This window comes from Ambystoma mexicanum, chromosome 8 (genome assembly GCF_040938575.1).
Source record: "Ambystoma mexicanum isolate Mex_15411 chromosome 8, UKY_AmexF1_1, whole genome shotgun sequence".
Taxonomy (NCBI): domain Eukaryota; kingdom Metazoa; phylum Chordata; class Amphibia; order Caudata; family Ambystomatidae; genus Ambystoma; species Ambystoma mexicanum.
In genome coordinates, this window is record NC_090929.1 from 114983768 (window position 1) to 115007368 (window position 23601).

The 23601-nt window shown below is 45.3% G+C and overlaps 1 long non-coding RNA gene across 1 annotated transcript in view; it reads left to right on the plus strand.

Annotated features, from left to right (window-relative positions):
- Window positions 1–23333, plus strand: part of LOC138471685 (uncharacterized) — a 204017-nt gene extending 180684 nt beyond the window's left edge. Inside the window, exons 2-3 of the long non-coding RNA XR_011268489.1 lie at window positions 19447–22776; window positions 23143–23333. This is a non-coding gene — a long non-coding RNA (uncharacterized lncRNA). The remainder of the gene's footprint in view (window positions 1–19446; window positions 22777–23142) is intronic.
- The last annotated feature ends 268 nt before the right edge of the window (window positions 23334–23601 follow it).

Genomic DNA, 23601 nt, shown 5'->3' on the forward strand with positions numbered 1-23601 from the left:
TCTTGCTGGTTCAGGGCCCTTGTGTGGAGCTGCTCTCTTTTTCCATATCTTCCGTTTGCACATCTTTCCTTTGTCCACTATCCAGTTATTAAAGCAGCGCCATTCATTTGGTTTCATTGGCTTTTACAAAAGTCCTCTTGAATCTAGCAAGGGTATCCACAAGGGCTCAGGGCTGTTACCCGCTGTGCCCACTTCTGAACCCAACCATTAATGCTGTTAGCACCTCAAACAACCAATCAGAATCTAGAACATTGACACAGACCCTGGGGGACCCTAGAAACAAAGTGAAGGTGTTAACAGTAAAAGGAAGAAACCAGAAACAAGCCTCAATCTAGGTGCTGGAAACAGAGACAGATAGGATTAGAAAAAGATGGAATCTAGAAGACAGGAACAGAGGCTGGGTCGCACCAGAAACAAGACTGAATCTACAAGCTGGAAAGAGAGTCAGATGACATCATAAATAAGATGCAATCTACATACCAGAAACAGGTGGAATCTAGAAGCCAGAAAGAGCGATTGGGTGACACCAGAAACAGGGCAGAATTTAGAAGCTGCAACAGAGACAGATGACATCAGAAATATGACAAAATCTAGAAAACAGAAACAGAGACTAGGTGACTTTGGAAACAAGGAATCTAGAAACTGAAAGTCAGATGGGATCAGAAATAAGATGGAATCCAAAAGTCAGAAACAGAGACTGGTGGCACCAGAAATGAGGCAGAATCTAGAATATGCAAACCTAAACAGATGACCTCCGAAATTGGATGGAATCTAGATAACAGAAAAAGGTGAAATCTAGAAGCCAGAAACAGAGTCTGGGTGATACCAGAAACATGGCAGAATCTAGAAGCTGGAAAAAGAGACAGGGGACATCATAAATAAATTGATGAAATCTATAATCCCGAAACAGGACTAGGTGGCACCAGAAACAGGGCAGAATCTAGAAGCTTCAAGCAGAGACAGATAACATCAGACATACAATGCAATCTAGAAGTCAGAAACAAAGATTATGTGACACTAGAAACAAGGCAGAATCTAGAAGGTGCAAGCAGAACCAGATGACTTCAGTAATAAAAAAGAATCCAGAAGCCATAAACAGAATCTAGGTGACACCAGAAACAAGGAAGACTCTAGAAACTGCAAACAGACACAGATGGGATCAGATATACGATTGAATCTAAAAGCCAGAAACAGAGACTGGGTGGCACCAAAAACAAGGCGGAATCTGGAATACGGAAATCGAGTCAGATGACCTCAGAAACAAGGCAGAATCCAGATGCTGCAAAGAGAGACAAGGTGGCACCAGAAACAAGGCAGAATCTAGAAGCTGCAATCAGAGGCAGATGACATCTGACATATGATGGCATCTGGAAGCCAGAAAAAGAGATAATTTGACACTAGAACGAAGGTAGAATCTAGAATCTGCAATCAGAGCCAGGTGACTTCAGTAATAACACAGAATCTAGAAGCCAGAAACAGAATCTAGGTGGCACCAGAAACAGGGTAAAATCTAGGATATGGAAACCAAGACATATGGCATCACAAACAAAATGGATTCCTGATACCTGAAAAAGGTGGAATCTAGAAGCCAGAAACAGAGTCTGGGTGATACCAGAACCCTGGCAGGATCTAGAAGCAGGAAACAGAGACAGATGACATCAGACATATGATGGAATCTAGAAGCCAGAAACAGAGGCTATGTGACACTAGAAAAAAGGTAGAATCTAGAATCTGCAATCAGAGCCAGGTGACTTCAGTAGTAACACAGAATCTAGAAGCCAGAAACAGAATCTAGGTGGCACCGGAAACAAGGCAAAATCTAGGATATGGAAACCGAGACATATGGCATCACAAATAAAATGGATTCTTGATACCTGAAAAAGGTGGAATCTAGAAGCCAGAAACAGAGTCTGGGTGATACCAGAATCCTGGCAGGATCTAGAAGCAGGAAACAGAGACAGATGACATCAGACATATGATGGAATCTAGAAGCCAGAAACGGAGGCTATGTGACACTAGAAGCAAGGCAGAATCTAGAAACTACAAACATTGACAGGTGATTTCAGTAATAACACAGAATCTAGAAGCCGGAAACAGAATCTAGGTGACACCAGAAACAAGGCAGAATCTAGAAACTGCAAACAGGGATAGATGGGGTCAGAAATAAGATGGAATCTAAAAGCCAGAAACAGAGACTGGGTTGCACCAGAAACAAGAGAAAATCTAGAATTAGGAACCCAGATAGATGAGGTCAGAAACAAGGCAGAATCCTGAAGCTGCAAACAGAGACAGGGTGGCACCAGAAACAAGGCAGAATGTAGAAACTGCAAACAGAGACAGATGGGATCCGAAATAAGATGGAATCTAAAATGCAGAAAAGGAGACTGGGTGGCACCAGTAACCATGCAAAATCTAGAATTAGGAACTGAGATAGATGAGATCAGAAACGAGGCAGAATCTAGAAGCTGCAAACAGAGACATGGGGCCTCATTACGACCCTGGCGCTAATTGGTTAACGGCGCCGTAAAAGGCTGTGGCGCTGTTAACCCATTAGCGCCTAATTACGAGGTCCCTTTGCGGGACCCGACCTTAACGGCTGGTCTAGACCAGCCGTTAAAGTAGGGACCCGCAAAGGGACCTTCGCGGTAAGTATGGTACCGCAATTTGTGGTACCGTACTTAGCGCCTTCGCCATTCCCATTATGCCCTATGGGGCAAAAATGGGAATGGGGAAGAGCCATGGGGAAATGGGGAAATACCGCCCTGCCAACCTTGGAACGGGACGGTATTTCCCCATTTTACCATGGCGGACACGTTACGATACCGGCACCAACCATGGTGCTAATAGCGCCATGGTTTAGCGCCGGTATCGTAATGAGGGCCATGGTGGTACCAAAAACAATACAACACAAGAACTAGAAGCCAGGGTGACATCAAAAAGAAGATGGAATCTAGATGCAAGAAACTGACACAATCGGATGGCAAGACTTATCTGGGAACCCTTATGGAATCTATGGCCAGACTGATTAAGAATCCAAGAAGTCTTGTAAAGGTTTGTTTAACACATATGGAAACTGATCGCTAATAAAGTTTTCTATATTACACAGCCTAATGACATCCTTTGCTCTTGAATCAAACGCCTAGAAATTGTGTACTCCTAACATACAAACATACTGGTGTCCATCTGAGATTAGTGATATTTGTTTGGAATTATCTATATACAAGAAAGTGAAAATGTGTGGGTTTCTGGGTTTGTGGCTTCACGTATGCACCCCATACAATTCCACACTGGTTCACCAATCTGCTCCAAATTTTGCTGAGTCACCTTGTGTGACCCTATGGACATTACTGGCTACATGACATCTGGACACCCCACCCTTTGTTGTGGATTTCAGCATAAAAGTTAACATTTGTATGTTTGTGGCTTCACGTATGTTCCTTATACAATTCCACACCATTTCACCAATCTGCACCAAATTTTACCCAGTCATCTTTTAGGACTAGACATTAATGGCCACATGGCATTTGGACACCCTACTCCTTTCCCCGGATTTCACCAAAAGGGAAAATGTGTGTGTGGGTTTGTGGCTTCACGTATGTTCCCTATACAATTCCACACCGTTTCACCAATATGCACCACATTTTGCACAGTCACCTGTTAGGACCCTCCGGACATTACTGGCTACATGACATTCAGACATCCCACCCCTATCCCCAGATTTCAGCAAAAGTCAACATGTGTTTGTGGGTTTGTGGCTTGTCAAAGCTTTGTTCCTTATACAATTTCACACCGTTGCACCAAACTGCACCACATTTTGCAGAGTAAACTGTATCTATGAGCGAATGAAAGCCCGGGCAATGCTCGGTATATCAACTAGTAAGAGATACAAATGTAACAGTGTGAAGTCATTGTTTCACCCCAGGTACGAAATGGAAGAAAATGGAAAAATGCATTTCCAAGCTGGTGGAAAGGATATCGCGCATGCAAATCGAGAGGGAAACAATGCAGAGAGGGATAATCCATGACCCTTTTGCGCATTGTGCTTCCCAAACAGGCGCACACAATGTGTTTGCTTTTTCAGGAATTTTAATGCATATCCTGTTTGTGAAATAGGGTTGTGCTTGGGATTGCCTTGGACTATCCGTTGCACAACTGAATTTGCGCAATTGCGCTCAGGGGTGGAAAAACAGCCCCCGATTCGGGCGCCTTTTGTGAACATGAGGCATCCTTTACACACCATTGCATCCCTTCCCTTGCAGGACTTTTTCAGATTGTTTATTACAAAGGGTGTCGCGTCCAAAATGGGAGACAAGACAAGGCCTATTCTGCCACCAATCACAGAAGAGCCAGAGAGAGCAGGTCTAGACCAATGAAAGCCGAGTGCTCCCTCGGCAGCTTCCGGCACCTGAGGGAGCTCTCGTGAGCCGATGTTGTCTGTTCCTGCAGCCTGTCCACGCCGTCCACCATGGGCCTTACAAGGACGGGGATGCTTTGCCCCCTGCCTCGCTGATTGGGCATGGTGGCTCTGCGATTGCATGACTGCATGGCCATTTCACTGCTCAGAATGCTGCATGGGGCACCACTTTAAGAGGGCTGGTGCACGTGCAGGAAACAGGACTCAGAGTTTCCTGCTTCCTGCCGGAAGGCGTCATACTGCTCTGTATGAAAGGGAAGGAGGCAGAGGGCTTCAGGTCAGTGTTGGAAGCTATTTTATGGCAATTCTGCCATGTTTTGCACCCTCTTTTCAAGACAAAGTATTACCGGGCAACATGCTGGCATATATTGATGTTGCTAGCATAACAATGGCTAATTACAGTGGCAATATGGCATCATTGGTCACAGTCACCAGCAGTATGTACAAAATCCTGCTCACCACAACTGTGTTCTTAAAGTGACTATATTGGCATTATGCGGCACACCCAGCGGCAGTGTGTTCATAAACTGGCAATACTGGCATTATTAGGCACAGCCACCACAAGTGTCATCTTAAAATGTGAATGTTGGCAGCATTAGGCACAGCCATCTTCATTGGAAATACTGGCATTATTAGGCACAGCCACCACAAGTGTCATCTTAAAATGTGAATGTTGGCAGCATTAGGCACAGCCATCTTCATTGGAAATACTGTTATAAATTAGCACAGACACCACAGGGGTGTTTTTACAGTGTCAATAAAGGCACATCATGGAATGGGCAGCAGGAAATTGCCTTCTTACAGTTCCAAAACGGGCATTATCGGGCACAGCCAATGTACGCGCGACAGTACGGTGGCAATACTAGCATATATCGGCATAGCCTGCTTCAACAGCCACAAAAACCTGTTGATTGCCTGGAGATGCCTCAATGCGTCCCGTTTCTTCTGCTCATTAGTGGGGACAAAGTACTCCCCTCCACTCAAAATATTGCCATAGCTGCCACTGATTCCCACTCATTATTACGCAGTATTTATCAAAAGCGGTGTTTTCCAATTTACCACATGAAATAAGTACTGCATGTGGTCTCTACCCGCAACGATCAGTACTCATTTCTTCAAAGATACTCACAGACTCAGTAGACTGTATGGGAATCTCATTGGTCACCAGCCCCCGAGGTTTTCTACGGTACAATAAGACCTGCCAGCCTACTCATGTATCTACTTGATCATGGTGCACAGATGCTACACGGTCTCCAGCTTTATTTTTTCATACTCTCTATTAGTGTGTGTGGGCCTGTTTCTGAAAGTTATGATTGTATAACTACATTCCCCACGTGCTCTGTCTAGTGCTTTAAGTGGGTTGGTAAATTAAGGGGGTTAGGGGGTCTCGTTAGGGGGCGTGGCCCAAGTATGAGTTCTTAGGCCACCCCCACTCCAAAAAAGAGATGCAAACAAGAGCACCCCTCCCCCAGGGTGGGCATAATTTTAGGGGGGGGGACAAGGGTGTTCCCCCACCCCAATTTTCGTGGCAGGACATTCTCTCCCTCTCACTTGGCAGGGGAACCCTTCATTTATATGTCATGTGCCCCCCAACATTTCAAGCAATGTTACTCCAATGCCCCCCAGCCCTTGCATTCAAGAAGCCGTGGGGTCGCTGACACTCTCGGGCAACCCTTTACCACACGGCTCCTTCAATGCAATGGGCTGCCTGCTGCGTACAGCCTCTTGAATCCGAAACAGGAGCAGGGCTGGGTTGGCCAGCCTCTCCTTTTGCTTCTCAGTAAAGAGCTAACATATAGTGGAAGCTCGTTAACCAAGCACGGTTAATGGGCTTCCTGCAGCATATTAGCGCTTTACTCAGAAAGAATGGGAGAGGCTGGCCAACCCAGTCCTCCTCCTGTTTCTGAAGAAAGAAACATCGCCAGCAGGTTTAGCCGAAGCGCTGATCGGTTACACAGCTGGCTTCAGGTGTCAGCATTTCGGATTATGCAATTTCTTTTTTCTAATCCGAAATGCTGACATCTGCAGGCAGCCGTCTAACCGTGAAGCGCTCGCCAAATGGCTGCCTGAGAGGTCGATGTGGCTGGGACTAGTCGGGGTGAAGCCCGGCGGGGCCTGGCTCGGGAGCCTATCTTAGAGACTGCCGGGCGTGGAACCGGCTAGCCCCGGTCCACCTAAAGGCCTGGCTCTGTCTATTCCCATAAGTGTTTACTACTCTAACTATTCGCTGGATTTAGTGTCCATTTCATTTTCGCAATGTAGACGGTTGCAGACAATGCCATCGTTTGTGCAGCCAAGATACCAGGGCCGCCGGCGGATAGTGCAGAGTAGGCGGCAGAGCTCCCCCAACTACCCTCCCCGGCCTGCTGCTGCTGCTGCAGAGGAGCTGTGATTGGTCTGGCCCGCTGGACCTGCCTCTAACAACCGTGACCGCCCCGTGTATGACATAATAGTCCAGCTGTGCCACCGGACAAATATTCCAGCTGTTCCACTGGCAGCATTACAAGATCCCCGTGGTGAAGGTCGCCAACCCCTGCCCTCGGTGCCTGGGAAGATAAATGCCAGCCTTCATGCCTAGATGAAGTAAGACGCTTTGGCACAAGCGACTCTGCCTGTCAAGGACCCTGAGGGTGACACCGAGACGGGCCCAAGACAAGGGTCCCAGTGTCACTTCTTTGACATTTCCAGACTTCGCAGAGGCTCCGTGGAGGGTCTTTTGTCAAGAGTGGGATTATGCATTTAGGGTTGGTGGCTGGAAAGTGTCGAATGCCCTTGTTCCATTTCCCCACAATGAGCCACTTCTGTTTGCAGGGTTCGTGCTTTGGCATGAAAGCAGCCGAAGGCGTGAACTGGAAAGACTTTTAATTGTCTTGAATGGTTTACAAGCAGGCAGAGTGTTTAGTTATGAGAATGGTGTGCAAACACGAAGCATTCAAATCAGGGAAAGGCCCGTCCTGTGGCAAGACCGAGGGCTGTGGGACTGAGAGGGGCATGTCAAAAAGGCATGTTTGCAAAATAGCGTGTGGCGGGTGTGCAGTCTTGGGAGAAGACAACAGGGATAGAGAGAGAGAAGAGTTGCAGATAGAGAGGGAGCAAAAAAGAGGTTGAGGGAGAGGGACGGGAAAAAAGAGGGACACTCTAACAAAGTATAGTCTACAAACAGTACAAATGCAAACTTTAAGATACACGCTCACTCTAAATTAAAAACAAAACAGCCATGAAACTCAAAGTATTAGCACTCACTCAAATCCACTACCAATACAATCCAACCTCTGCCTTGCAAGGTATTGGTGGAAACTGCCTTATACTTGAAGTGAGGGTTAAGGTTGGATTTGTATGATATGGAGTGTTTATACTTTGAGTTTTGTGGTTACATTTGCCATGTTATAGACTGAGTGTTTGTACCTTAAAATTGTTATTTCTTTTGTTAGTAGACTTTACTTTGTGTTAGAGTAACGTTCACTCTTTTTTCAGAGTTTTTGTATCAATGTTATTTCAGTGTTTTTTTGTGGGGTATAGCAGATATGTCTTATGAGTTTATGAGTGTATGAGTGTATGTCAGGTATTTATATCATATGAATGTGTCACGTATGAGTGTTTAGTGTATGAATGAATTCCATAGGGTGTGTGTGCGTGTTTGTGTATAGTGTTGCATATAAATGTTTGGTATTGTGTGTATGGTGTATCACTGAATTCTATAGGGTGTGTGTGTGTATGGTGTTACACATAAGTGTTTGGTATTGTGTGTATGGTGTATCACTGAATTCTATGGGGTGTGTGTGTGTGTGTATGGTGTTGCACATACGTGTTTGGTATGGTGTATCACTGAATTCTATAGGGTGTGTGTGTTTGTGTGTGTGTTTTCATGGTGTTGCATATACGTGTTTGGTATTGTGTGCATGGTGTATGACTGAATGACATGGGGCAAGTGAGTGTGTGCAGTCACACTCAGAGCAGTCCACGTGCTAGAAGGAATTACCAATACATGATCTCAGACCCAAATGACTGGACGGACTCAAAGAATATGGAAAAGTACCTCTTCATTGTCAGCTCAATAAAGTAGAGAAATCTGGTGAACAAACAAATTGCAGCTCTTAGACTCTAGGAATACAAGTTGATTAGACAAAGGATTTATACCTCGATGTACGTCAGCTATGATGTCATCCTATGTGGCAAACAGTAAAAACCTAAAGGGCGGAGGGATTGGTTATGGGAACACACATACTTATATTTTATATAAGTGTTAGTAACGTAATTGGCGGCCCCTGTCTGGTAGGCACACCTTACTCTACTTTGACTATGTATAATACAGATTAATGAATAACAGCAGCAGATTGGCTGCTGCAACAATGTATGATCGATTGCTACATGGCCTTCTCATTGGTTTTCATTCTCGCCCAACCTTGGACATTCGGCTCATTAGCAGCACGTAGGCAAAACGAAACCCAGGTGCGGGGAACAACGTCAGACTACTACCCACCTGTCCAATTAGTCCACCATCTCTCATCAGTTAAGCCCCAAGCCAAGACCTCCTCTTTGTAGTTGACCGTGCTGACAGTTCTCTTCCTTGGGACTTTTAAGGGAGTGTAGGTACAACGCTATCTTCTGTTGGAGCCTAATGAATAGGCCTTGTTTTCGAGTTTTGCACCATGTGTGAGGTGACAATGATTTTGTTCATTTCGACCTTTTATTTAGTGCTATTTAATTCAATTATGTTGGGTGCTATAACTCCTTTTGGCCTCTGGAGTCCTGGCTGCTCCGTCTTACATGTACCTTCTGCATCCTTGATTGTTCAATACTTGGCACTTATGAATGTTCTTCTTTTAGCTCATCCCCTCTGACTTCCTCTGTGCATTGCAGTTGCCTCTTGATGTGGCATTCTTGATCCCAGGCCAAACAGATAGTTGCTGTTTTCTGTGTGAAGCTGTTTTTCCAGGGCCTGTCAGCTCTGCAATCCGGGTCTCTCTCTTCTCTCGTTCGATTTCTTTGCTTACTATTATACGAAAATGATGTCCATCTTTTCATCATGGTCGCTCTGTCCATTTTACATTTTCTACTTCAGCAAGCTTCTATGTGTCTCATTCTACCTTGTGTTTCGGCATATGTATACTTACCGTATCTCTTCTTACTTATCTTCTTAGTATATATGATTTCTTCGCACTTGCATACCCAGTTACTTTTGTTACTTCAGTTCTCATCTTTATTCTTTATGTTTTTGCATATCGTTTCAACGTTTTCTTATATCTTCTCATTGTGACATCACTTTACTCTCATCTGTTTTTACTAATAGCTCTTCAATGTTCTGTGGCGTATGCAGACATCCTTCAACCGCCTCAGTGCGAGGGTACATTCGATATGATTGTCTAAGTGCATAACGTCTTTCACATCTTCGATGCTGTATTGGGATGATACCTGGTGTCACACACCGTACCTTCTTGTCCTTCAAATATGACAGAGGGGGCGAGCACTAGAGATAACATGTACATCTGCCTCTCTACAAGTGTATAGTGTGGCAAATAAGTGTTTGGTATGTGAGCACCAGCAATAAGAATGTGTGGTCTATGGCCATATGGAGTATGAGTATTTGGCTTATAGGTGTGTGGCATGTGAGTGTATGGTGTTTTAGCGCTCACTCAAATCCACTACCAATACAATCCAGTGAGTGTATGGTGTTTAAGTAGCCAATGAGTGCTTGGTGTAAAGTCATATGAAATTCACATTTTATACGCCTCCTATACATATGAAACGTCATGTTAAAGTAAGGCTTGACTTTATGAGTTTTTATACCCACAGGAGGTGTATACGAGTGTATAGGAGGTCCCAGACATGGCCTGCACCCCTTCCCCACATATTGAGGTACCAGGAGCGTACTCGCCAAGGTATGTGACGTATGAAGAGCAAAGTAACCTAAAAAGAGCTCCACTGGGACTCTGCCCAGTATACATCAGAAGATCCATACTAGTTGAAGCACCCATAACCAGACAACCCTGGGCAGCACAGTACCCTATCAGACAGCCATACCAGCTGTCGATACGAAATGGGGAGTTCCTATACACGGTCCACGAAGAGACCCCAAAAGCCTTAATGAAAGGCCAGTGGAAATGACACAAGGGCCTGAACAGACTCGTGAATGAACAAAAGCAGCTATCGAAGATAACACACCAGTGCGAGTAAATGCGAAAATGAATGGAATAGACACAGAGAGGAGACAATGTTAAAACATGAGGAAACGGTGCTACGAGACAAGATGGAAGCAACCGTCCTGTTAAACGTGTGTAAATAGGCTTGAAACGCAAGATGCTAAGAAATTGATACTGCTTGCAATGCTTAGTAGAAGATAGAGCGGCAAGCGCCAACCATATATCTACCTCAACAAGGCACATTATACAAGTGCGACTCCATTTTGTAAAAGCAGAAATGTACCCAGGCTGCCAGAGGCCTGACAGGCCAAGTTTCGTAAACCAGCCAAAGGCAAGTGAAGGAGCGGAATCGAAACTCAACAAAGAACGGCTCATGCCTAGGAAATTGAGGTCAACCAGAGAAGGGGAAGAGAGCGTCAGCTCACAAGACTCCAACTTCAGAGCATACCAGCCTGCCTCATGAAGGTCAAGATAAGGGGGGGCCCATGCAGGTGGCGAGGCTGAAACAGAATTAAATGCACTAAAAGCGGGAAACTGAAGCAGATTCATGGTGAACTAACACGTGACCAGCCAGGCGCGAAGAAGTACCATCGGCTGATGTCATCCAGGACCCGAGGATGCCATAACTTTTACTGATAAGAGACTACAGTTTCGAGGCCATCCTTAGCCAACTAATTGACACATCGCCCTAAAACACTGATTGATGGAAGGGAGGCAGGGTGAAACTTGGGACACCAGGCAGAGGAGTGTCCATTCTGCATGCTGCTAATTAAAAGTGGAAATTTATGTCTAGGGGTGTAACCTGCCCAATCACAATGGACCAAGTTATCTGGAGTCCTATAGATACAGTAACCAATAGGACATCGTAGATATAGTGACGTCTATCACGCGTGATGTAGAGGGATGGGCGTAGACGCCCACCTGATAAGAGTAATCCAATCCGCATGGCCTATTATCATATACAGATATAACACCTATACTTAAGTTACCTTTCCTAACCAATTATATTGCATGATGATTTTTTTATAGAATTAGACGTCAGTGATAACGATTTTTGCCTATAAGAATTGCTGTTCGACTGAAGTTCGACTGAAGTTCGAGGAAGTCGGAGCGAGACAGGTGATCGCAACGCTGCTGATTTCCATTAGTTTCTCTGTTTGATGTACTTGTCATTAAACGGACTTCACTTTGCCAACTTAGTCCTCATTATTGAGTCGTGTTGGAGTAAGTGAATCCTGCACCCCCTTCCTCACATGGTGCAGCTATCCTGTTTTACAAGTTCTAGAGGGTGAGCGCTGACCTATGGGCCCGTCAGTGATTTCCTCACCTCCAGAACACTTGGTAGCGTGAGGACGGTTTCGGCCATTAAATATTGATTATATAATAATAAGACACCATAGACCAATGGCACAAAGTAACTCTAGGCCTTCGGCAAGATCATGAGTCCTTTCGCCATTCCGGCTGAGTAGACTGAGAAGCTTCCCGTGGACAATGATAGAGTAAAATTTCAAAAATCTGCAGTGGGTCTGAAGGAACCCGCCTTTCCAAGCATACCCCTTCTCATTCCCACGGGCAGCCAATCGGACGAAAACCTTAAAGGCGGGAAGAGGAAGGGGCGGTGATCCCGAAGTTCCAGAGAGGAAAAGATGTGATCAGTGAGTGAAACAATAAACTTGTTACTTTGGCAAATGTCTTGTAGGCATTAAAGCAAGTAAGGCAAAGGTAACGGAGGGCGGCGTAGAAAAAATAAAGTAGTTAGAAGTAGAGAAGACTGTATATATATATATAGGGGGTAATGACTCGAGCATAAGAAATAAAGAGTGGATACCGGGAGGACACCCGAGATAAAAACGTAAGGATTATCAGGGAGGTACCTGAGATAAAAACGTAAGGATTATCAGGGAGGCACCTGAGATAAAAACGTAAGGATTATCAGGGGGGCACCTGAGATAAAAACGTAAGGATTTCCCTTATTCCTGCGCTTTAAAGAGTGGTCAGAAGAAACGTGAACTCATAGCCCACAGTGGGGGGACAATTTAGGCTACGGTGACGATTAAAGACAGCATCAAAGGGGTTCATTTACATCCCATGACGGGGTATTGATTAGAAGGCAGGTATACGTGTGTCCAGCTGGTGTTCGTCTAGTCTGTCGAGTGTCTGTCATATGTGTCTTGTTGTATGTCAAATGTAAAATAATTGTATTAATGATTGGTTGAAATGCATTTTGGCTTTACGCGATTCTGTAACTAAGAGGGAATCGTCCTTGAATTGATTGGTTTTGAGTAAATTGTTGGTATAAATTTTGGCAGGAAAAGATTGGATTGGAGCTTGCGTATGTGGTGTTCGCTCATACCATTGGAGGGTTAAATAACTATGTAAATACTGTTAGTGACGAAATTAAAAATGGAGGAAGTTACCCCGCTTGAGCATTTGTGCATGCAACTGCCCAAGCATGCACCAAAACTAAAGAAATACAGCATGGAGTGGGTTAAGGGTACCGTCAATAAGATGTTTATGCCGTGGCCCCAGAACAGGTCACTCTCTAAGGCTGTTTTACAGCACATGACTACCTTCCTACACGCCACATATTTGGGCAAAAAGTTAGAGAAACGTTTTGCTGTTCCAGAATTGTGGAAAATGTTTGAAGAAACGAAGGTGGGTTAACCACCCACAGACTGGATACTAAATGTATGTACGGAGGGGGGTGAGACGCGAATGGGTGAGATGCGAAGATGAAGGGAAAGATTGGGCACGGAGTTGTGCACCTCCAGATAAGGAGAAAGAGGGAAATAATCATAAAGGAAATGAAGGTAGAGGTGATGAGATAGCATTTGCAAAAGACGGATGGATGGGAGGTCAAATATTACTGAAGTTGGATGGAAAAAGAGGTGATGATTTGAGGGCATGGGAGAGGTCTGATGAGACACAAAGGAGAGAGAGAGAGAGAAAGGGATGGAAGAAAGGGATGAAAGGACAAGAAAGAAAGATAGGCTAAGGCGAGAACAACTATATCGCGAAGAGCAAGGAATACCGCTCAGCTGCACACAATATGCAGCCTATAAAAAGTACAGGGAGAACATGTTAAGGTTAGAGGAAGAAAGGAGAGTGCACGAAGGAAAGTAAAAAAGCGGGAAGATGAGGAAAGTAGAAGGGCAAAGGAATGTAGAAATGAACAGATGAGGGAAGTAGATAAGGCTAGAGAAGAAGCAAAGAAGCGAAAGGAAATAGACGAGGAAGTAGAACGTAAGCGCAGATAGAGGGCACGGGATCATGAATATTTGGAGCGGGAAGTGATTAAACCCAATCCTGCAGTAGAATGGGAAGACATAGAGAATTATTTGCTGCAAGCGATGCGGTACCAGGTACAAGCGGGACAAATATTGAAGATGACTTCTACACCAGGAGCATCGGGGAAACGATCGATAAAATATACGACGAGATGGAGCTAGAGCAGATATCCGATGGGGGAAGGGAAGATGAGCGCTTAGAGAGCACTCAGCTATATGACACTGAGGATGTCACCCGAAGTAGTGGGATCAGGGGACTGTCCCTAGACAGGCTGCTGATTGGGCAGAACGAAGAGGATGCAAGAAGTTGTATAAACTGGGAGTATTCAGAATCTGACTCTGGTGGGGAAACGGAGGATGTGGCGCATGAAGAAGGGAGACGGTGCGAAAAACGGCTCCCAGGGGACCGAGGGGTACGATGGTCAGACGCTAGCATGTCCACAAGTAGGACACCAAAGACTGCCGCGCAGTCCGGCCGACATGAAGGAACACACCACGGACCAGAGGGGGGCGTCAGCACCAGCCTATACAGACAGACTAAGGGCATTGCCAGGTAGACGGCGAGGCGGGAATGCCACCCCGGCGATAGACCGGAGAGCTATGGGGAATGAGAAGGAGGACTGTGTATTCCAATTCACGTTGCTAGAAAAGGGGGGAGCAAGACCACAATATATTCCATGGCCACACATGGACCGAGAGAACCTTAAAAATAAGCATCCAATGCTGACATCGGGAGCCGGAAAGTGGATAATTGCCATACTTGGTGAAAGAGCAGATGATGTATGGAAACGCGCAGGCTATCCTAGGGTAACCCTAACTAACACCTCCCATGACGGAGCGCCATTTAATAACTGTAGGGCAGCAGTGTGGAAAGTGCTGCGAACGCTATATCCAGACACTTCTGATATGGGGGCTATAATGACTCTGAAAATGAAAGAGTCAGAGGATCCGTTGATTTATATCCAGAATTTTCAAGACTCATGGGTGCTCGAAACGCATGAGACTTGGACGAAATCTATCCCTGTATTCTACCACATATTATGCCAGGGGTTGTCTGAACTGGTGCAGAAGCAGCTCAAGAAATTGGTAGGAATAGAAGCTAAACCGTGGGCCGACATACAGTTGACAATTGCACATTACTGTAGATTGTTGAAAGAAAAGAATCAGAGAAAGGAGGCAACTCGTAAGGGCGAGTAGGCAAAGCTGGTGCAAAAGAAGCTCTTGAAATATGCTCTCGAGGGAGCCATGCTCACCAGCCCAGCCGAACCAAGCGCACAACAAGCGACCAACCCATCGCAGAATAATCAGGTTAAAGTAGGATTTTACCCAAGGGGAAGGGGTTTTGGAGGGAGGACGGCAGAGTAATCAAGGAGGGTTTTGAGGTAACCAGGAAGGATTTCAGAATAATAAAAATGGCTTTCAGAATGCGCAGATGGGTGGTTTAACTATGCCAGATGGACAGATGGCCCGACCACCGCCAGTGTGTTGGCTGTGTGGAATGTCAGGACATGTGGCGCGTATGTGCAAAAGCCAAGGCATGTGGCAAAACAGCCAAGGGATGGGGGAAGGCATGTTGAATCAGCCTGCCGTCCCGCAACAGGGCGGTGCACAGAATTGCACAGTGCAGCCGCAGGCGTCAGGCATGCAGCAAAATGCACAGCAAGTGGTTCAACCACTGAACATAGGGACCTTGCCGCAGGGACAATCCCAGCAGGTACCACCGCAAATGTCACAGGGCACTAGCTCCGGAGGGGGAGTTAACCCTGGGGCTGGGGGAGATCAACAAGTATACAGTGGGTGAATTTATATATGAAATAGGACAGCTCACGGGGGACTCTGATGTGCTCTATCCTATCAGTGACACCAGACCTTAACAGGGAACCCAGGGGGAATGTCACCATAGGGGGGAAAGAATATTCCTTCTTAGTTGACATGGGTGCAACGCGCTCGTGCATATGAGAGGGCACATTTTCCTTGTCCGGCGAGGCTATAGATACTCAGAGTTTCACTGGAGCTCATAGTAGAGTTCCCTTTACAGACGCACTCCCAGTCTCAGTGGGAGAGCGCGAAATGAATGTACCCCTATTATATTCACATCAGACCCCAGTAAATATTCTGGGCCGAGACCTGATGACTAAATTAAACATGAACATCTTGTTTACCGAGAATGGTATAGTGTGCTCCACTCCAGGAATGGATTATTCAAACGTGTGCAAAATGATCAGAGCATACTCAGGACATATAGTCATGAGAGCTGTACCGTTAGAACCAGAAGTCTTTGCATATGGCGTGCGGGTGCTTATGGCGGGACTGCCAGGGTTCGCAGACAACACTATGAGAACCCTTGATGAGTTTCTGTTCAGACCAAAAATACACATGCACAAAGAGGAGGGACAAGTATTTCCCTTAATGATACAATCTGCCGAAGTGCGAGGGAAAGTGTTATTGGTCGAAGGATATGATGACAAAGGCAGACAATGGTGTGCGATTATCGCCATCGAAGAAGGGTATCGAGTGACTGACGTCACCGATAACGATCTGTTCGAAGAGCACCCTGACCTAGAGGAGACAAGAGTGGAAGTAAGTCTCACATTTTGGGTCAAAATGATCAGACGTGAGGTGCCACAGAGAATGATGTTGGCGCTGGTACGTCCAGAATACTTTGATGACGACATGGCCCAAGTGCCTGCCACAGTATGGACTGCAGGGCCCTATGACGTAGGTCTCTTGAAGGGGGCAGGTGAAGTGAAAATTAAACTGAAACCAGGAGCAATTTTACCACAAGAGCGATAATATCCCATGTCCAGAGAGGCAGATGAAGGGATCGCGAAGACAATTTCTGCCATGATGGAGCAGGGCATCCTAGTGATGTCAGAATCACCTTGCAATACGGTGATTTACCCTGTCAAAAAATCAAAGGGAGGGTCTTGGCGTTTAATCCAAGATTTACGAGCATTAAACGATATAGTTGAAGCCAAGTTCGTTCTAGTCCCTAATCCATCCACAATACTGTGTAATATACCCACTGAGGCAAAATATTTCCTCCGGTGATAGATTTGAAAAATGCGTTTTTCTCAATCTTGTTGCACCATGACTCTCAAGACCTTACGTCATTCACCTTCAGACAAATGCGCCTGAAAAGTAGGAGGTTGCCACATGGGTATTGGGAGTCCCTGTCTACTTTCAACAGAGTCCTGAGTCCTGCAAATGGACCTAAGCAATATTGTGGTGGACAGTGTTGTTTTGCAGTATGTAGATGACATTCTGATCTGCAGCACCACTGAAGAGCAATGCAGGCACCACTCAGTCCAGCTATTGACTATACTGGCTGAAAAGGGATACAAAGTTGATAAGGAAAAGTTGCAGTACTGTCAACAGGAGGTGTTGTACATAGGGCAACTAATCTCTCATGAGGGGAAAAAGGTAACCCCAGAAAGGGCTGAAGCCGTCATGAGCACGGCCAAGCCATGCACGATAAAACAAATGCAGAGCTTCTTAGACCTGTGCAAATGTGTCAGATCATGGGTCTTCGACTACAGCTCGTATACCAAGCCATTGCTTCAGGCTTTGAAGGAAGCTTAGGAAACAAAAGGAGAAATTGAATGGAATGAGGCAATGGAGAAAGGGTTTGCAGAACTGAAGGGGGCAATTTGTAAGGCCCCAATTCTCGGGATTCCTAATTATGCAGAGGAATTCTACCTGTTCTCAAACTCTGATGGTAATTTTATGACGGCAGTGCTCGCACAGCGAACCTCGCTGGGGTACAAGCCCCTGGCATATTACAGTGGGAGTCTGGACACGGTTATAAAGGGCCACTTCCCGTGCGAACAAAATCTTGCTGCTGCCGCATTTGCTATCGAAAAAGCGTCATCCATTGTGATGGGGTGCTCCATGACATTGTATGTTGAACCTTCACTGTTCGCCATACTAGAGAAGCCAAAGGGCACACTGACATTTCAAAGAGCATCCGCCTATGAGGTGATTGTCTCTAACCCATCGATTAAAATAGTGCGATGTAAAACTGTAAACCCTGCTACGTTCATAGCTGAGCCAGTCACAGAAGGAGAACCTATACATGACTGTGCGAATTATGAGGAATTCTATGATGAGATCCCCAGGGTAAAGGAAAACGACCTGGCAAGTGGAGAGATCGTCTTTATTGGCGGTTCTTCGAGAATCGACCAAGAAGACGGACTACGGTATACAGGCGTGGCTGTGGTAAAACACCTAGCGAATGGAGAGATTCGAGTACTTAGTGCGCGAATACCCTCTCACCATTCTGCGCAAGCTGCAGAACTGCTGGCACTGATACTCGCCATTGAGAATCATGCAGACTAGGAAGTAACTGTGCACAGTGACTCATCCTATGTGACGTCCACAGTACATGCAGGTCTAGCGCGCTGGAAAAGGAGGGGCTACCTCCGAGCAGATAGGCACGCCAGTGCAACATGCAACCTTATTGGACAGGATGATAAAAGCACTACAGCTCCCAGTGGGCATAGCGGTCGTGAAATGTGCCGCTCATACCAAGGGGACGGATTTGGTGTTACGTGGAAATCATGAAGCAGACACGGAAGCCAAGCGCATGGCATCCAAGAATGAAGCAATCATGGACGTGGAGGTATCACGTACCCATGAGCGGATGATGGTAGCGCGAGCCACACCAGAAGCCTATAGCAATATGGGGCAGACTCAGCTAATGGAGCTCCTCAGGAGGAGGACATTTTGTGGAAGGGTTGAGGGTGTTCTTTAAACCCCTCTGATGGGTTGTGGAGGCAAGACAGCACTGGTAAACCAGTAATGCCTGTCGCCCTTCTAAAGGTAGCATTAGAGCAACTGCACTACCCCATCCATATGACAAAAGAAAATCTTGCTGCAACGCTCGCAGAAGACTGGTTCACACAGAATTTAGCAGAGCATGTTGCATTTGTCATGGTGAACTGCATAATCTGCCAGCAATTCACTGCTGGGCACACATTAAAAGTAGTGAGAGGGATCATCCCCAGACCAAATGAACCATTCCAGCACTTGCATATCGACTATGTCGATATGATTCAAGTGTGCAACGGGTAGAGGTATTTAATTGTGATGATGTGCCCATTCTCTAGATGGATAGAAGCAGGTCCCTGTACACACCCCGATGCTACCTGTGCTGCCAAGTTCCTAGTGAGGGAGGTATTCCCTAGATGGGGGGTGTGCGAAGTAATGAGATCAGATAACGGGGCTCACTTTGTAAATTCAGTTTTCGAACAGATTAGCTTGTTGCTTGGTATAAAGAACAAGTTCTCATTGGGGTATCATCCTGAGGGGAACGGGATATGTGAACGGATCAACGGCTTGCTTAAGGAGAGGATAGCCAAGTTGAAGCTCAGATTAAAGAAGGGATGGCTACACTGTCTACCATTGGCGTTGTATGCACTTCGGAACCAACACGGCTCCGACCATCATCTCACGCCACACGAGATAGTTACATGCAGAAGGATGAGGACCCCTCTTACCCCCCGAGATAGAGCTAGTTGTGATGCCCAACCGACTAGAGAGGTCCTGGGAACAGAGATGTAAAAGTACCTTAACTGTATGACATCCATCGCCTCTGTCATTACAGGCCATCTGCAGCGACGGCGAAAAGGGGACGGCGCAGCACGAAACACAGCAGGAAGTGCTGAAGCAGACACCGAGCAAGGTGCACATGCACCCTCGTCTTTCCTGGTGACAACGTGCTTGTGAAGAACTTTACCAGGAAAAGGTGGGACGAGCCAAGATTTAATGGCCCTTTCATTGTAGAGGACTGCACCCCCTCTGCAGTCAAGCTCCAGGGCAGAAGGGTATGGATCTTCCTGAATTACATTAAACCCTTTATAGGAGAGAGCCTTCCTGCTGCATCTAACTGCAACGAAATCACAGACAATGAAGAAGAACCTCAGCACGTGCAGAAAAGATCCACGGCGAGGAAGAAGGACGCATGAGCAGAAACCCAAGACCAAGAACCCGGATGCAAGATATGGCATAAAACTGGACAGGTTCCCCAAACAAGGGGAAATAAGGACATAACGGACACTCTGTACATCCCAGTTGCAGGGTAAAGAGAAACACATCCAAAGCCAAAACAACAGTGATAAAATGAACTTTCGAAAGCACAAAATGCCTAAGTAGTACAAAGAATCAAGACTCTGATACACTGAAAATAAGACATTGCCTGAGAGTGTAAAAGTGTGATGTGCTAACCTATTTCCAACTCGTGGTGTTATCATACCCATCACTCATAGGGAGAGGAGCCAGTATCACAGACTTTATTCAAGATCCAGCCAACAAGAAAATAATCTGGCAACTACTGACTGTCATCACAGAAGCCTTCATTGCGCTGCCCGAGTACAGTGATAAGGGTACATATGCTTCCACCACAAGTGGTCATTGATGAACTGACATACACGCTCTACATCCGCATCATAGAGGAATGCCCAGGACTTGTCGGGAGAACCACAGATACATTAACCTTCATCAGAGACCCAAGAAACAACAAATTCCTAAACTGAGTGTGGTACAAACTGAATTACGTGGTCGCAATCCACGCAGCAGGAAAGTGTAAAGACTGTTCGCATAAAAAAAAGGCCTATGATCTAGAGACCAGAAAATCAGAAGGAATGTCAATGTCTCCAGAAGACAGCAGATATGCATACCATGCCTTCTTTCACCTCATTGAGAACTTTCCAGAACTAGTGGGTAGACCAAACAATGTTGACATACCCGCATTCCTCAGAGAACCAGTAAAGAACACACAATTAAACAAGCTCCTGAGAGCCTTCATAACGCAACTAAGAAGTAATTATGTTCATCAACTGCTGAGGAGAGGCTTGTGAAGAGGAGATCCCAATAAACTTTCCGCCGAGGACAGATCGAGAAGAGCAGAAACGAGGATTACGACATCATTGATCCTAGTTATTTTTATTTTTCTTCTATTTTCATTATTATCCCTTTTGTCATCCTTCCGCCGTGGAGCAAATCGAGGAGAGGGACACTGTTCTTCAACTTGTCGCAGAGAGACCGAGTGAAAGGAGCGGACACAAGAATGTCACCATCTTATTTTCATTTTTCTGTATTTTTCTCATTTTTTCCTATTTTATCATATGTTCACTTTTTATTTTTGTTTTTATTCTTACAACATTTTATTTTTGTGTGTTTTCTAGCAGTTCCATCTCTTCATTGTTCCGCATTGAACAGATTCCAGCATGTCCTCAGGACCAAAGCAAATTCGAGGCGTGCATTGGGACCTCACCTATCATAGATATGCATAATGAATGTGATGTACCAAAGTTGCTAGCCTAACCCTTTTCCATAGTCTAGCACAAGAACTGTACTGAGTACCCAGAGTCTACCGTCGTCACTCACATGAGGGGGGACAGTTGGAGAAGCACTCGTCATTTAATAGTAAAGAACTCTCGAACTACGAGACCAGAGCAAGAGGAGGAATAAATAAACTGACTATAAACTCATTCAAAATGGGGGCCCAGAACAGTAACTTGTAATTGTCGTTCTGAACGATTATGTGTATATGTATAGTTATTATTATTGTTTTTCTGTCACTGACAATCAGAACTGCTTTCTTTATTGGTTCACGAAGTGTCCCAATCTCAGTGCACCCACCAGAACATCTGGGGCCTACGAAAGCACCCAGACCCTATATAGTCATTCCAGTCCCAAGAAAACCTGATGATAAAAGTAGCAAACTAAATTTAAATATAATAAGCAATGATTTAGACATATTTGATGTAACAAATGAATTGAAAAGCTAGAGACAGGGTCAACACGAAATGAATGAAAATGCTGCACTGACCACTGCACGCACCCACACACAGGATGCACACAGACAAGGGTAAGTGTCAATGGCTACAGGGCCTCCAACGAATGCAGCAGAGAAGGGGAGACTGCCTACCGAACAATCTATTCCAGAAAACAGTGGAAGTACTCAAAAGGAGCCAAGTGAACCACTAGAGAGAGAGGGCATAGCTAAATCCCTCAAAAGAACAGAAGTAGCCACAAAGGAATTCACAGAGAAAACACAAATGCTGATAGACTATTTGTTCCCATTCATAGTCAAAGCAAAGAAACTGCACGAGGAGCTGGAACATAGAACTTCAGAGACTGTAACGACAAAAACGCCAGCTCGAGCACTGCAAACAAGCACCAGATCTATGACTCAGCCTCACGTTGAGGAGATGGTGAGCAAATGGCGGGCAGAGAACGACAATGAAAAACAACAAGAGGAGAGGATGAGAAATACAAAACCTCCTCCTATCACAGCGATGCAGTCGAGGCGGCCTGCTCCACCGAGACACCTAGAGAGGAAAAGCAGCACAGACACATTTAGAGACATAGGGCCTGATCACAACCTCGGCGGTAATGCTAATGCTATTAGCGCGGGGGCTATTAGCGCGACCGCCATAGCCCCCAGCGCTAATAGCGCGGGATCACGAGTTGGGCGGACTTGGAAGTCCCCATTCCCCATTGAGCCCATTTTTCCGTTCTCACGGAGCATCCAGAATCACTTTTTGAGCGAATTCGCCAATGACGTTATGTGTCCACTTGTCCACAGATAACCCACACGGGTCACTGTATGGAACAACGCTCCATTCTATATTTAGCTACTAACGCTTCCTGCGACCAATGTTGAAGTGACAAGCATGTTTTATGCTATTACCCTTGACTAGTCTCCTTCAGTCCACACCAGGTAATGAATGTAAACACTCATGTTTTGTGCTTTATCTAAATATTTAGTTTCTACGAAAATGTAATGCACATTTATATCACATTTTCACTAGGGAGCGCATGCCGCTTTTCACTGAAATGAAAATATAGAAGCTCCACATATTGACGTCCCATAGATCTGCGGTCACTCATACTTCCCTGCATTTGAATGCCCGTTGGGACATTTGCATGAGTAAGTCTCTATTTTCACTACTTTGGTCAAACAAGTTCTAGAAAGTCTATTCCTCATCACCCTTAGTTCAACAGGAATTTCCACCTAATTAGTGTTCTATTGAGTTGGTGCTCACCGGGTCCTCCTTCTCCATAACAGTGGCTAGTAGAAATATGTGATTTAGGAACTATGCATTGAATGTATAGTTCAGTAGAGAATTATCACTTGACCAATTCTTTAAAGCATTGCTTTTTAATTTGCGGCACTGGTTTTATTTCTCTTCTAACATGTGTTTTGTGATGCTCGTTATACAGAATTATGGAAAATATCCATTTCTCCTTTTTTTTAAAAAAAACCCTTTTCTTTTCTCCACTTTCTGTTGAACAGTTCATTTGTGTCAGAGTGCTAATAGGCTCAAGAAGAAGAGGATTTCACCTCGAAACGCGTCAGCCAAGCACAGTCTAATCTATGGATACTTTCCTTTGCTATGTTTTGCATTTTTGATGCCTATTGACCGACAGTCAATAATGACTATTGTACATTGTTCTTGTCAAAATTAAATTTCTCTACCTTCTTCATATTGAGATTTCTTTTGATTATTATTGATCATACTGCATATGCAAAATTGTACGTAATTTATTGAATGTCTTTGTTGACAATATTATACAGTGTGCAGGGGACAGGAGGGCTCCCAATCTGGATCCTCTTACTTCCTCTTCTTTCAGCAATTCTGGTTTTGTGCCAAGACCATTTTTTCTCCCCTGCACCTCAAGTTTCAAAAACACATTGGCCCTCATTACGACCCTGGCGGAATTCGGAAAACGATGGCGGAAATGCAATACCGCC